Source organism: Chiloscyllium punctatum, chromosome 20 (assembly GCF_047496795.1).
Source record: "Chiloscyllium punctatum isolate Juve2018m chromosome 20, sChiPun1.3, whole genome shotgun sequence".
Taxonomy (NCBI): Eukaryota; Metazoa; Chordata; class Chondrichthyes; order Orectolobiformes; family Hemiscylliidae; genus Chiloscyllium; species Chiloscyllium punctatum.
The window spans coordinates 15998842-16014365 of NC_092758.1; the positions used below are offsets into that span (position 1 = coordinate 15998842).

At 43.4% G+C, this 15524-nt stretch overlaps 1 long non-coding RNA gene across 2 annotated transcripts in view; it reads right to left on the reverse strand.

Moving 5' to 3' along the window:
- Window positions 1-15524, reverse strand: part of LOC140491923 (uncharacterized) — a 146807-nt gene that overhangs the window by 10540 nt on the left and 120743 nt on the right. For both annotated transcript variants that reach the window (XR_011963451.1, XR_011963450.1), the window contains one exon: window positions 12018-12154. This is a non-coding gene — a long non-coding RNA (uncharacterized lncRNA). The remainder of the gene's footprint in view (window positions 1-12017; window positions 12155-15524) is intronic.

A 15524-nucleotide genomic window follows, 5' to 3' on the forward strand; every position in this document is an offset into this window, starting at 1 on the left:
AAATCTCTCATCGTAGGGAAAAGACAACTACCATTAACTCTATCTGTAGCCCTCATTATTTTATAAACTTCCACAAAGTTATCCCTCAACCTGCTGTGCTCCAGTGAAAAAAGTCCAATGACTGCCTCTGTTAACGTTTGAACTGTTTCTCACCGTAAACCAAAATCCACAGTTTGACATCAGCTGCAACTTTTGACATGAAGTTACAAATTCCTAAAATCAACTTACTCATGTAAGCTATGAACAACTATGGTTAATGTTCAGTTTTTTCTGTAATATCATTTTCTTCCTTCCTTTAACCTGACAAACTATTCTTCAGACTTTGTGTGAGATCTATTTTAGCCATTCAGCTATTTGTCCCTTGATTCCACATGTCCTCATCTTGATTATAAAGCTACGTTATCAAAAGCCTTTTGAAATATCTAAGTATACAACATGACCATATTAACCTTACTAACTCTTTTCCATTTTCTCCTCAAAGAATACCTTCACCCTTACAATGTTGAACTCTACCTTTGTTCCTTCAATGTCAGTCAATCAAATTCCATTGCAACAGCAACAAGTTTAATGAAGAGGGGGAAAATAGAGTAGCATTGCGAGGAACATATAAAATGACAGGAAAAGCTTAGTAAAGCCAAATGAGATTACAGGCAGAAGCCTGGAAAATTACAATGGAGAACAAAGAAATGGCTGAAGAATTGAGTCTAAATGATGATTCTGTCTTCACAAAGTGGGTACCAATAACCTCCCAGAAACATTAGGAAACCAAGAATCTCATGAGACAGCAGAATTGAAGAAAATCAGAACTAAGAGTTCAGAAGAAGGGATGTCTAACTCTCATTATGATCCTGTTCCACAGCTACCTGAGGAAGGAACAGAGCTCCAAAAGTTAGTGCTTCAAAATAAACCTAGTAAAAACAATGACTGCAGATGCTGGAAACCAGATTCTGGATTAGTGGTGTTGGAAAAGCGCATCTGTTCAGGCAGCATCCAAGGAGCAGCGAAATCGACGTTTCGGGCAAAAGCCCTTCATCAGGAATAAAGGCAGAGAGCCTGAAGCGTGGAGAGATAATCTAGAGGAGGGTGGGGGTGGGGAGAAAGTAGCATTGAGTACAATAGGTGAGTGGGGGAGGGGATGAAGATGATAGGTCAAGGAGGAGAGGGTGGAGTGGATAGGTGGAAAAGGAAATAGGCAGGTAGGACAAGTCATGGGGACAATGCTGAGCTGGAAGTTTGGAACAAGGGTGAGGTGGGGGAAGGGGAAATGAGGAAACTGTTGAAGTCCACATTGATGCCCTGGGGTTGAAGTGTTCCGAGGTGGAAGATGAGACGTTCTTCCTCCAGGCGTCTGGTGGTGAGGGAGCGGCGGTGAAGGAGGCCCAGGACCTCCATGTCCTCAGCAGAGTGGGAGGGGGAGTTGAAATGTTGGGCCACGGGGCAGTGTGGTTAATTGGTGCAAGTGTCCCGGAGATGTTCCCTAAAGCGCTCTGCTAGGAGGTGCCCAGTCTCCCCAATGTAGAGGAGACCGCATCGGGAGCAATGGATACAATAAATGATATTGGTGGATGTGCAGGTAAAACTTTGATGGATGTGGAAGGCTCCTTTAGGGCCTTGGATAGAGGTGAGGGAGGAGGTGTGGGCGCAGGTTTTACAGTTCCTGTGGTGGCAGGGGAAGGTGCCAGGATGGGAGGGTGGGTTGTAGGGGGGTGTGGACCTGACCAGGTAGTCATGGAGGGAACGGTCTTTGTGGAACGACGACCGACTTGACACTGACATTTTTTACAAACCCACCAACTCCCACAGCTACCTGGATTACACCTCTTCCCACCCTACCTCCTGCAAAAATACCATCCCATATTCCCAATTCCTCCACCTCCGCCATATCTGCTCCCAGGAGGACCAGTTCCACCATAGAACACACCAGATGGCCACCTTCTTTAGAGACCGCAATTTCCCTTCCCACGTGGTTAAAGATGCTCTCCAACGCATCTCGTCCACATCCCGCACCTCTGCCCTCAGACACCACCCCTCCGACCGTAACAAGGACAGAACGCCCCTGGTGCTCACCTTCCACCCTACCAACCTTCGCATAAACCAAATCATCCGCCGACATTTCTGCCACATCCAAACGGACCCCACCACCAGGGATATATTTCCCTCCCCACCCCTTTCCGCCTTCCGCAAAGACCGTTCCCTCCGTGACTACCTGGTCAGGTTCATGCCCCCCTACACCATCCCGTGGCCCAACATTTCAACTCCCCCTCCCACTCTGCCGAGGACATGGAGGTCCTGGGCCTCCTACACCGCCGCTCCCGCACCACCAGACGCCTGGAGGAAGAACGCCTCATCTTCTGCCTCGGAACACTTCAACCCCAGAGCATCAATGTGGACTTCAACAGTTTCCTCATTTCCCCTTCCCCCACCTCACCCTCGTTCCAAACTTCCAGCTCAGCACTGTCCCCATGACTTGTCCGGACTTGTCCTACCTGCCTATCTCCTTTTCCACCTATCACTCCACCCTCTCCTCCCTGGCCTATCACCTTCATCTGCTCCCCCACTCACCTATTGTACTCTATGCTACTTTCTCCCCACCCCCACCCCCCTCTAGCTTATCTCTCCACGCTTCAGGCTCTCTGCCTTTATTCCTGATGAAGGGCTTTTGCCCAAAACGTCGATATCACTGCTCCTTGGATGCTACCTGAACTGCTGTGCTCTTCCAGCACCACCAATCCAGATTCAAAATAAACCTGTTGGACTATAACCTGGTGTTGTGTGATTTTTAACTTTGTCATTATACAGGGCTTTGGTGAGACTGCCCCCAGAGCACTACGTGCAGTTTTGGTCTCCTTGCTGAAGAAAGGATATTCTTTCCATGGATCAAAGGTTCGTTAGGCTGATAGAAGTATTAGCAGAATTGCCCTATTAGGAGAGATTAGTTTGAGTGGGCCTGCATTCACTTGAGTTTAGAAGGGTGAGGGGGATCTGACTGAACTATGTAAAGTTCTAACAGTGCTGGGCAGACTATTTCCTTTGGTTGTGGAATCTGGAACCAAGAGTCACAGTCTCCTGTTATGGGGCAGACTATTTAGGACCAAGGTGAAGAACATTTTCTTCATGCAAAGGCAGTGTACCTGAACATATATTCAAGAACGAGATAGATTTTTTTTATTTTAAAGGATCGGTACTGTGTCCACAACTTTTCGTCATTTATATAAATGATTTGGATGTGACCATAAGAGGTATAGTTATAGAGTCATAGAGATGTACAGCATGGAAACAGACCCTTCGGTCCAACCTGTCCATGTCAACCAGATATCACAACCTAATTAGTCCCACCTGCCAGCACCTGGCCCATATCCCTCCAAACCCTTCCTATTCATATACCCATCGAAATGCCTTTTAAATGTTCCAATTGTATTAGTTTCCACCACTTCCTCTGGCAGCTCATTCCATACATGTACCAGCCTCTGCATGGAAATGTTGCCCCTTAGGTCTCTTTTATATCTTTCCCCTCTCACCCTAAACCTGTACTGTCTAGTTCTGGACTCCCCCACACCAGGGAAAAGACTTTGTCTATTTATCCTGTCCATGCCCCTCATAATTTTGTAAACCTCTATAAGGTCACCCCTCAGCTACCGACGCTCCAGGAAAAACAGCCCCAGCCTGTTCAACCTTTCCCTATAGCTCAAATCCTCCAACCCTGACAACATCCTTATAAATCTTTTCTGAACCCTTTCAAGTTTGACAACAACCTTTCGATAGGAAGGAGACCAGGATTGCACGCAATATTCCAAAATGACCTAACCAATGTCCTCTATAGCTGCAACATGACCTCCCAATTCCTGTACTCAATACTCTGACCAATAAAGGAAAGCATACCAAACGCCTTCTCCACTATTCTATCTACCTGCGACTCCACTTTCAAGGAGCTATGAACCTGTACTCTAAGGTCTCTTTGTTCAGCAATACTCCCTCGGACCTTACCATTAAGTGTATAAGTCCTGCTAAGATTTGTGTTCCCAAAATGCAGCACCTCGCCTTAATCTGAAATAAACTCCATCTGCCACTTCTCAGCCCATTGGCCGATCTGATCAAGATCCTGTTGTAATCTGAGGTAACCTTCTTCGCTGTCCATTACACCTCCAATTTTGGTGTCATTTGCAAACTTACTAGCTATACTTCTTATGCTCACATCCAAACCATTTATATAAATGACGAAAAGTAGTGGACCCAGCACCGATCCTTGTGGCACTTAGTAAGTTTGCAGATGACACCAAAATTGAAGGTGTAATGGACAGCGAAGAAGTTTGCCTCAGATTACAACAGTGATCTAATCTAATTTATTTCAGATAGCAGATGTTTACAAAGCTCTGGAGTGTTAATAGAATCAGAATTTATCCTGTGATGGTTTGTAATGAGTAGATTTTTGAGAGTGGTTCTGTGACTTGACAGCTTAGTTATTATTTTGAATTTTCAGAAGTCAAATAAAGAAAACCTTTCTTTCAAGCAGTATTTAGTTCAAATTCTGTGTGTTATGTTAGAGGGACTTCAGAATAAAACTGGCTCCACATACTAGACTAATTAGTAAAGTTAGATCACATGGGTTTCAGAGTGATCTTGTCATTTGGAGACAAAATTCACTTTGAGGTAGGGAACAGAAGGTGAGGATGGAGGGGTTTTTTTCAGCCTGGAGGCCTGTGACCATTGGTGTTCCACAGGGATCAGTACTGGATCCACTTTTATTTGTCATTTACATCAATGATTTGGATGGGAATATTGGAGGTATGGCTAGTAATTTTCAGATGACACCAAACTTGATGCTGTAGTGGACTGTAAAGAAGGTTATCTAGGATTACAAAAACATCTTGATCAATTGGGTCAATGAGCTGAGTGGCAGATGGAGTTTAATTTGGATAAATGTGAGGTATTGCATTTTTGTAATACATACAAGGCCAGGACTTATACAATTAATGGCATGGTCCTAGGTAGTGTTGTAGAACAAAGAGATCTCGGTCTTCAGTTTCATAGTTCTTTGAAACTTGCATTGAGGGTAAACAGGGTGGTTAAGGAGGTGTTGAGTATGCTTGCCCTCGTTGCTCAGACGTTTGAGTATCAGAGCTGGCATGTCATGTTGGGGTTCAGAAAAGATTTACATGGATGTTGCCGAGAATGGAGGGTTTGAGACACAAGAATACACTGGAAAGTCTGGGTGCTTTTATCGTTGGAGCTTAGGAGGTTGAGGGGTGACCTTATTGCGATTTATAAAATCCTAAGGGCCACAGATAAGGTGAATGACAAGGGTCTATTCTCGAGGGTGGAGGAGTTCAAAACTAAAAGGTATATTTTTGAGGTGAGAGGCAGAAGATTTAAAAAGGACATGAGGGACAGATTTTTTACACAGAGTAGTTTGTGTGTGGAATTATCTGCCAGAGAAACTGATGGATGTGGGTAAAGTTACAACATTTAAAAGACATTCAGATAAGTTCATGTATAGGAAAGGAATGGAGGGATATGGGCGAAGCAAAAGCGGGTGGGACTAGTTTAGTTTGGGAACATAGTCAACATGGACTGGTTAGATCAAAGAATCTATTTCTACGCTGTACGACGCTACGACTCTGCGGGTAACTGGAAGAATCTACTAACAGGAAGTTGGACATCTGGGATAGCCGACCTGAGAGGGAAAGAGAGAGAAAATGAGAAGTGCAGAGAAAAAGGTAGAAGGAATGCAGTGTTTTCTTTAATCAGTACCATTATTCCTCACACTTATCTCCATTTTCTAACTTCCTTGAACATAAGAATGTTTAACATCGATCCCTGCCCCTCATTGAGCCTCTCTGTTATAGCTACATCATTGTGCTTTCACTTCACAACCTTATAATTCTTACTTACCACATTTTCTTCACGTACATGCATGCACAGTAAGTCTAATTCTCCCTTTTTCTGACCTCACCAGTTAACTTACTGTTTCTTATTCTAGCACTCTGTATTTCTCCCAGTGTTGTGATAATGCTCTTTATTTCTTGGTTCCCATACATCTGCTGACCTGGGCTCTAGGAAACCACTTACAAGAAACTCAGTCTCATCTCTATTTAGGTACAACACATATGGCCTGTACAGGTTTCATCTCCCTCAAAGCCAATCCTGACACCCAAAGAATGTAAAGCTCTCCCTCCTGTATAAATTTCCATACACACATTCCTCTACTTTTAGCTCCTTTTTCTGTTTTCACTTGCACAAAACATTGGGAGTAATCCATAGATTACTTTTGCTTGCTAATTTTCTACCTTGCTCACGAAATGTTTTACATACAACCACAATTGTCTTTCTAACAATCTGTTGTACCATCTGGTGAATGTTGGCTATTGATCCTCCTCCCCAGGGTGCTCTGACACCCTAGATCCTGGTATCCAATGAGGATAATACAACACCCAAGAGTCATGTCGATGCCCCTTGAAATACTTACCTATTTGATAGCTAATGAATTACCTATCATGATTGCTCTTCGAAAATTGCTTGTACCCAAGCTGTACTGCTGAACCAGTGGGACCATTTTTATAGTTGACAGCAATCATTGGCCAAGAAACCAATTTCTTATTGTTAGTATGTAATTAACTAACAGGTTAATTGGGATTGTCTTTGCATCTGATTGGCTGCTTTTGATACTGGTCATACAGGTTGAAATTTACTTAGCCAATGATCTTGGGCCCTCTAAAAACATGATCCCCGGTAACTTGAACTGTCTGTGCCCCTCTCTCCGAAGCCCTGGACTCACCCTTCCTCTCTCAGCCAATCTTCTTCTGTAAACTGACAGAATGGCATCTCTCCCTTCACTGCACTGAATTTTCTCACTCACCAACAACCCAAACATTTGCTGTGCATCTAGTTGTACCTAGTCATAAGCAGCTCTTTTCATACTTGGCTACTTCAGTTAGGACGATTACACAGTCGAAGACCTCAGAGCTGGAAGAAACTTACATTGCCATGCTCTGCTTGCCTAAATGGCTCAGTAGTTAGCACTGCTGCCGCATCGTCAGGGAACCTGGGTTCATTTCCAGCTTCTGGTGACTATCTGTGTGGGGGAGTTTGCAAATTCTCGTTGTGTCAGCGTGGGTTTACTTTGGGTACTCCAGTTTCTTTCCACAGTCCAAAGATGTGCAGATTAGGTGGATTGGCTATGCTAAATTGTGCATAATGTCCAGGGATGTATAGGTTATTTGGATTAACCATGGAGAATGTAGGATTACGGGGATAGAGTGGGAGTGGGGCGTGAGTTTGGGTGGGATGGTCTTTGGAGAGTTGGTGTGGACTTGTTGGGTCAAATAGCCTGTTTCCACAAAGTAGGGATACTATGATTCATAAACTAAAATAACCTTTAATGTTACTAAACTTTAAGACATAAGGAAAGAAACACAACATAAATATAAGTACTCTCAAAAGAAAATTACACTCATGGCATTCCAAAGAATAATTATATTGGACTTGAAGCATTAACTCCATTTGTCTCTCCTGCTGAGAATCACCAGCACTTGATCAGGCTCCATTGACTGGCATAAGTTGTTTTGTGCAGGTAACATCCAAAGTCTCATAACTACCTAAAATCGATCAAAGAAATATGAATTCTGTCGATAAAAATAGTAAAACAGAAGGCTCTGGAGAAACTCACCAGGTCTGACAGCACCCCTGGAGAAAAAACAGAATTAAAATGCATGTGCTTTAATGCAAGGAGTATAGTGTGTAAGGCAGATGAACATAGGGCTTAGATTGGTGCCTGGGAGTATGACGTTATTGCAATTACAGAGACTTGGTTGAAGGAAAGGCATGATGATTGGCAACTAAATGTTCCAGGGTATAGACGCTTCAGACAGGACAGGGAGGGAAGTAAAAGGGGGGTGGAGTTGCATTGCTGGTCAGGGATGATATCAAGGCTGTGCTAAAGGAGGACACTATGGAGGTTTTGGGTAGTGAGGCATTATGGGTGGAGCTGAGAAATAAGAAGGGTACAGTTACATCGTTGGGGCTGTATTACAGGCCTCCCAACAGTGAGCGTGAGGTAGAAGAACAAATAGGTAAACAGATTATGGAAAGATGTAGAGGCAATAGGGTAGTGGTGATGGGAGATTTTAATTTTCTCAACATTAACTGGGATACACTTAGCGTCAGTGGTCTGGATGGAATAGAATTTGTAAGAAGCGTCCAGGAGAGTTTTCTAGAGCAGTATGCCAATAGTCCGATGAGGCAAGGGGCCATATTGGACCTGGTACTGGGGAACGAGCCAGGACAGGTGGTAGAAGGTGCGGTGGGGGATTTCTTTGGGAACAGTGACCACAATTCTGTAAGTTTTAGAATACTCGTAGATAAAGATGAGGGTGGTCCTAAGGGGAAAGTACTAAACATGGCCAAGGCCAATTATATCAAAATTAGGCAGGAGCTCGGAAATTTTGATTGGACACAGCTATTTGAAGGGAAGTCCACATTTGAGATGTGGGAGGCTTTCAAAGATAGGTTAAAGATAGTGCAGGACAGGCATGCCCCATTGAAGGCAAAAGATAGGAAGGGCAAGATTCGTGAACCGTGGATGACAGGAGAAATTGTATGACTAGCCAAGAGGAAAAGGGAAGAGTACATAAGGTCTAGGCAGCTAAGAACAGAATGGGCCCTGGAGGAATATCAGAAAAGTAGGACAAGTCTTAAACAAGGAATCAAGCGAGCCAAAGGGGTCATGAAATAGCTTTAGCAAGCAGAATTAAGGAGAATCCCAAAGCATTTTATTCTTATATAAGAAGCAAGCGGGTAACTAGAGAAAGGATTAGTCCACTAAAGGATAAGGAAGGAAGGCTGTGTGTTGAACCAGAGAAAATGGGTGAGATTCTGAATGATTACTTTGCATTAGTGTTCTCTGAGGAGAGGAACATGATGAATCTTGAGATTAGAGATAGAAGTTTGATTAGTCTGGATCACATTGACATAAGTAGGGAAGATGTGTTGGTTAGGCGAGAGGTTATTATGGTGGACAAATAGCCATGACCAGATGGGATCTATCCCAGGTTGCTGAGGGAGGTGAGAGAGGAAATAGCTGGGGCCCTGAGAGATATGTTTGTGGCATCTTTAAATACAGATGAGGTGCTGGAGGACTGGAAGGTTGCTCATGTTGTCCCCCTGTACAAGAAGGGTAGTAGGGATATTCCGGATAACTATAGACAAATGAGACTGACATCGGTGGTGGGAAAGTTGCTGGAGAGGGCACTGAGGGATAGGATCTATTTATATTTAGAAAAGAATGGCTTATCAGTGATAGGCAACATGGTTTTGTGTGGAGGAGATCGTGCCTTACCAACTTAATAGAATTCTTTGAGGAAGTGACCAAGTTGATAGATGAAGGAAGGGCTGTTGATGTCATATACATGGACTTTAGTAAGGCTTTTGATAAGGTTCCCTGTGGTAGACTAATGGAGAAGGTGAAGTCACATGGTGTGCAGGATGTTCTAGCTAGGTGGATAAAGAACTGGTTGAGCATCAGGAGAGAGAGACAGAGAGTAGTAGTTGAAGGGAGTTTCTTGAAATGGAGAAAGGTGACCGGTGGTGTTCCACAGGGGTCAGTGTTGGGGCCACTGTTGTTTGTAATATACATAAATGATCTGGAAGAGGGCACTGTTGGTATGATCAGCAAGTTTGCAGATGACACGAAATTGGTGGAGTAGCAGAGGGGACTGTCAAAGAATACAGGAGAATATAGATAGACTGGAGAGTTGGGCAGAAAAGTGGCAGATGGATTTCAATCCGGACAAATGTGAGGTGATGCATTTAGGCAAGACTAGTTCCAGAGCAAATTATAGAATGAGTGGAAGAGCCTTGGGAAAAGTTGATGGGCAGAGAGATCTGGGAGTGCAGGTCCATTTTACCTGAAGGTTGCTGCACAGGTTGATAGAGTGGTCAAGAAGGCATATAGTTTGCTTGCCTTCATTAGACGGGGTATTGAGTATAAGAGCTGACAAGTCATGTTAAAATTGTACAAGACATTGGTTCGGCCGCATTTAGAATACTGTGTACAGATCCGGTCGCCACATTACCAAAAGAATGTGGACGCTTTGGAGAGGGTACAGAGAAGGTTTACAAGGATGTTACCTGGTATGGAAGGTGCTAGCTATGAAAAGAGATTGAGTAGGTTAGGTTTGTTTTCATTAGATAGAAAAAAGGAGATTGGGGGGGACCTGATTGAGATTTACAAAATCATGAGGGTATAGACAAGGTGGATAGAGACAAGCTTTTTCCCAGGGTGAAGGATTCAATAATGAGAGGTCATGCTTTCAAGGTGAGAGGTGGAAAGTTTAAGGGGTTACACGCGGCAAGTACTTCACACAGAGAGTGTCTGGAACACGTTGCCAGCAAAGGTGGTAGAGGCAGGCATGGTATATTCATTTAAGATGCGTCTGGACAGATGCATGAGTAGGTGGGGAGCGGAGGGAAACAGATGCTTAGGAATTGACTGACAGGTCTAGACAGTACATTTGGATCGGCTCAGGCTTGGAGGGCCAAAGAGCCTGTTCCTGGGCTGTAAATGTTCTTTGTTCTTTGTTCTTAAAAATTCAACTCTGGTGACTCTTCTTCAGTACTCAAAACATTAACTCTCTGCTTTCTTGCTGCAGATACTGCCAGACCTGTTGAGATTCTCAAGCACTTTCTGTTTTTGTTCCTCATGACTACATGCTCTGACAACCTATGCCATTCACCATCTTGACTTGGAAATATATCGTCTTACCTTCACTGGGTCAAAGTCCTGGAATTCCCTCCCTAATGGCATTGTGTGTCTACCCATAATGTGTAGATAACAGTGGGTCAAGAAGGCAGGTCACCACCATCTTCTCAAGGGCAACTAGGAACGGACAATAAAGACTGACCCAGCCAGTGACACCCACGTCCCACAATAAATGGAAAGCAAAAATATACTAAGTTCATTTCTAAACAACCGAAATGAACAAATGTTCTCAAGTATTCCATTACTGTCAGGCCATCCCTAGGTAAATGGACTTTTACAACTACTCTAGTTGCTCACTTCGAAGCACTTGCTGATTACAGCTGTTCACATTGGTTCTGGTCAGAGTGTAGCAGATAACTTTGGGAACATTTTTAGTTTTGCAGTTTAGAACAATACTGAGTAGACCAGAAGGAATATGCTGCTCTGTTTGGTTTAGCTGGTCATTGTGTCTGACATAATCATCCTGCTACCTAGCTTGTATCTCACTCCTATTTGATATCCTTGGCAATCACTGACTGATTCACTTACTGTGTGTGAGATCAGTGGGTGTGGTTTAAATCTGATGAGTTTGTGACTATACATGCTGCCAGTTTTGCCATTGTTGTAATTGTTGGTATTTACCAGAGAGAAGACATTGGGAGGCAGGGTGAGTTTGCACAGTGGTGCTCTTGTATGATTCTGCCAATCCATGGAATCTGTTTTATGCTCTGAGATGGACCCTTGTAGGTGGTAACCATGGAGCACTGCTTGCTGAGGTACACGTCCTTCAGGATTTGTGGTGGTTTTTATTGGCACTAACTGCTTTGTCAACTTTAGCTTTTCGGGCGGCAGTGTGGCACAGTGGTTAGCACTGCTGCCTCACAGCACCTGAGACTCGGGTTCAATTCCCTCCTCAGGCGACTGACTGTGTGGAGTTTGCATGTTCTCCCCGTGTCTGCGTGGGTTTCCTCCGGGTGCTCCGGTTTCCTCCCACAGTCCAAAAGATGTGCAGGTCAGGTGAATTGGCCATGCTACATTGCCCGTAGTGTTAGGTAAGGGGTAAATGTAGGGGCATGGGTCTGGGTGGGTTGCGCTTCGGCGGGTCGGTGTGGACTTGTTGGGCCGAAGGGCCTCTTTCCACACTCTAATCTAATCTAATCTAATCTAAGGTATCCCATCAGCGCATATGATATAAATGGCTGTAAAAGTTTCTGATTGCCTTGTATCACCGCCATGCTGTGTGAGGTTAACAATATGGAAAGCTTGATCATCTTATGAAATTTACCTTTCGCTTGGTTGACTTTGAACTCTGATGTGGTTTTGGCTTATCTTGCTGCCAGTGTTGTGAAGACCAACTGCCTTGTTGGTCACAGTGTTTTGTTCTGGGTCTGGGGTCTGGCTCAGCCTTTGGAATCAGATTTCCTGCAAAGGCATGTCCAATTAACATTCTGGGGGTTATCTGTGTCCAGAAACTGAACTGGATTAGTCACATAAATACAATGGTTAAAAGCACAAGTAAAAGAATAGGAATACTGCAGTAAGTAACACTTCTCTGACTCACTGAAACTCTCCACCTTCTACAAGAAATGAGTCAGTAGTACTCCCCACTTGGCTGAATGGGTGCAGCTCCAACAAGAGTCAAGAAGCTTTACACCATCCAAGACAAAGCTGCCCACTTGATTGACACCACATCCACAACCATTTACTCCCTCCACTATTTCTGCAATGCATTGCAGAAATTCACCAAGTGTCATTAGACAGCAATTTCTAAACTCATGACAACTAGCATCTGGAAGGACAAGGACAGCAGGTAGATGCGAATGCATCTTTCCAAGTCACTCAGCATCCTGATTTGGAAATATATCACTCTTTCTACAGTGTGGCTATATCAGAATGCTGGAACTCTCTCCCTTAAAAGCATGAGAATTAGAATTTATTGTCACATGTACTCAAGGGAACTATAGACCAGTGAGCCTGACGTCAGTGGTGGACAAGTTGTTGGAGGGAATTCTGAGGGACAGGAAGTATATGTATTTGGAAAGGCGAGGATTGATTAAGGATAGTCAACATGGCTTTGTGCATGGGAAATCATGTCTCACAAACTTGATTGAGTTTTTTGAAGAAGTAACAAAGAGGATTGATGAGGGCAGAGTGGTAGATGTGATCTACATGGATTTCAGTAAGGCGTTCGACAAGGTTCCCCGTGGGAGACTGATTAGCAAGATTAAATCTCACGGATTACAGGGTGAACTAGCCATTTGGATACAGAACTGGCTCAAAGGTAGAAGACAGAGGGTGGTGGTGGAGGGTTGTTTTTCAGACTGGAGGCCTGTGACCAGTGGAGTACCACAAGGATCAGTGCTGGGTCCTCTACTTTTTTGTCATTTACATAAATGATTTGGATGCGAGCATAAGAGGTACAGTTAGTAAGTTTGCAGATGACACCAAAATTGGAGGTGTAGTGGACAGTTACCTCAGATTACAACAGGATCTTGACCAAATGGGCCAATGGGCTGAGAAGTGCCAGGTGGAGTTTAATTCAGATAAATGCGAGGTGCTGCATGTTGGGAAAGCAAATCTTAGCAGGATTTATACACTTAATGGTAAGGTCCTAGGGAGTGTTGCTGAACAAAGAGACCTTGGAGTGCAGGTTCATAGCTCCTTGAAAGTGGAGTCACAGATAGATAGGATAGTGAAGAAGGCGTTTGGAATGCTTTCTTTTATTGGTCAGAGTATTGAGTACAGGAGTTGGGAGGTCATGTTGCGGCTGTACAGTACATTAGTTAGTCCACTGTTGGAATATTACATGCAACTCTGGCCTCCTACCTATCGGAAAGATGCGGAGGCTGAGGGGTGACCTTATAGAGATTTACAAAATTATGAGGGGCATGAATAGTATAAAGAGACTAAGTCTTTTCCCTGGGGTCGGGGAGTCCAGAACTAGAAGGCATAGGTTTAGGGTGAGAGGGGAAAGGTATAAAAGAGACCTAAGGGACAAACTTTTCACACAGAGGGTGGTACATGTATTGGATGCTGGCATGTGGGACTAGGTTAGGTTGGCATATCTGGTCAGCATGGACGGGTTGGACCAAAGGGTCTGTTTCCATGCTGTACACATCTATGACTCTATAAGTATAGGAATACATGAGGATAGAGAAAATGTTACAAATCCAATGCCACCTTGGTTACAAAACCAGACTTAATAAAAAGAATAAAAAGAATCAAAAGGTAAGAAAATGTCCAGACCTTAAAGTCTAGTGTCTTATTTCTATAAGGGGATTGTAGGTTTACCTACAGAACATGGCCTGCAGTGGTTCAAGAAGACAGTTCAGCACCACCTTCTCAAGGGAAAATAGAAAGAAGCAATAAATGCTGGTCCAGCCAGAAATGCCTATGTCCCACTAATGAATAAAAACAAAAAAAGTCCCTTGATGCCAGATGCTTTTCAGTAGTTATGACAAACTGTTCTATTATAGATTTGTTGTCTTGTTGCACTTCGTTGACTACAGGTAAGAGTGTTGGATATACCTATTGACAGCTGTTGCTGCTAACCCTGGTTTCCCTCCAGTTTGGTACTTTATCTGATGTGGCAATGCTTTTTTTGATCTCTCATAATAGAAGAGACCAGAGGTGGATTGTGTAGCATTGAACAGGCTAGTCATTAATCACAGCTGGCTATTATGTACAATTATTACATTACCTGATAAAGAAGTATCTGGGCTCGTATTATGTGCTTAAAGCAGGAAAGCATGCTCCTCATGTGTCTTGCTTCAAGAGATCCTAAGTTAGATGGAGTCTGAAATCTTTATATCCTCAGATCACATGTTGTGACATTACAATGATATTATAAACATGTCTTTTAAAGGTGACCTTTTCATATTGACTGTGAGACATAACATGCCAAATCCTTGAATTTTATGGCTTTTTTTTTAGTAAATACCTGGATTCGAACAAAAGACAATAAAATGTGTTCCTGGTCTCTACTGAGGTCAAAATTGTCTGATTCCTGTGGGAAGCAGCGCTCTGGTGCCTGTACACACCGTATTCATGTGACGTTTCCTGTAACTTGCTTCCACTTTCAAAGTAGTAGCCATTAAAAACCATCACACGAACAAAGGCTGTCATGACGGGTTCTAAAACTAGCTCGAGGGGCTGAACTGCTGACTCCTGCTCCTCGTTCTTATGTTCTAAAGTGAAGGAAGGAAGCATTTGTTTAAAAATAATGGAAGGCAGACTATTAAAAATTCGCAGACTAGAGGTCAGAACAAAGTGAGGAGATGAAGTGACATAAACAGTCAGAGACCAGGTACAGTTTCAGAAGTCAAGTACAAATAACAAAATTGCATGAAGTGAACGATTAACACAGATACATTTTATTATCCTTATAGCAGTGTACACAGCATCCATTATAAAACAGGAGAATTGAGACAATAAGTCAGTGAGGAATTGGACATTGCTATTTGAAGAGCAGATTTGCTATTAAAAACACCCAATAATAAATATAACCACTACCTTTTCAGCCACTTCTTTTCAGTCGCTTTTTGCAGAAAATTGGACCCAGCAGAAATCTCAGTCATTTGCCCCATCAGTTTACCTCCTGGTGATACTTTGCATGCCTCTCTCTTCCTTTTATCCCCTTCCTTTTATTTGGAATCAGGATCAATAGTAAGATTAATGAGAGGATTAGATAAATATTAGGAAAAAAATGCAGGAGGAATTGAGATTAACTGGATTGCTGTCCAGTGTGGTGCTGGAGAAGCACAGCAGGTCAGGCAGCATCCAAGGTGCAGGA